This window comes from Ictalurus punctatus, unplaced genomic scaffold (genome assembly GCF_001660625.3).
Source record: "Ictalurus punctatus breed USDA103 unplaced genomic scaffold, Coco_2.0 Super-Scaffold_100068, whole genome shotgun sequence".
NCBI classification, from domain to species: Eukaryota; Metazoa; Chordata; class Actinopteri; order Siluriformes; family Ictaluridae; genus Ictalurus; species Ictalurus punctatus.
Genome location: NW_026521091.1, coordinates 676723 through 677715, shown reverse-complemented (window position 1 = coordinate 677715; position 993 = coordinate 676723).

Genomic DNA, 993 nt, shown 5'->3' with positions numbered 1-993 from the left:
GGTCTGATGGTTGATGTGTGATAGATGCCGTGCTAATTAAAGCGGTTTGCCGACGTGGTCAATGAACACGTCTTGTGTGCAATCTTCTCTTCTCTCCACTTGGGCAGGAAAACCATCCATGAGCTGCAGTAAAATGTAGTCTTAGTGTTTGTTGATACAGTGGGGGTCATGATGTCTGAGTCCAGCAGCAAGAATTGACCATTTTACTCAACTGGCTAGGTTGGTACACCTGCTGAATAAGATGTTCTGATTGGCTGAAAGCCACCAGATGGTGGAAAACCTGGTGCTATAAACAAACTGAGTGAATTAGGAGTTTCTCAAACTCCTAATTCACTCAGTTTGTGAAAAAAAGAAGGATTTTCCAGTGCCGGATGGACCACATTGTCTCATCTCAAAAGTCAGAGGCACTGGAAGCAGAAAGCAGGAAGCACGTGAGAGCAATTAGCCCTGCTCTCTGCCCGGACGAGTTCCACGGGGCCACGGCATCCACTTAAAGAAATACACTCCGGTATGGAGATGGAGGAGCACCGCGATGAGAAGTACTGAGCCTAGACAAGCCAAGACTCGCTGCAGACTGCACGCACATGGCGTATCTGTGTTTATTCCAGCTGAAGCTAACAGGAAGTTAAGATCACGGTGTGATGTTGAATCATTTACTGCAGCAGCAGCTCGGACAGCTCTAAATTCAGATTTCATCTCAAGGATCGGATCGCAATCTCATAAGATTTGGATGAAGCCACGCGAGAGCCCGAGAATATTACATAAATGAAGAATTCTGATTGATTTGAACTTTTACAGAAGTATGGGAGACTTGGAGATGTTCAAGGCAGTATGGTGTTATGAGAACTTTGTTTTACACCAGCATTAGCTGATAATGTTCTTAACAACTATCCGGTGTTGCGCTGACTTATTTGTTTTATTTATTTATGTTTTTTCTTTTTAATGCTCCTTTAAATATTTATTTATTGAGTCACCTTTGACCTTAATGTGTAT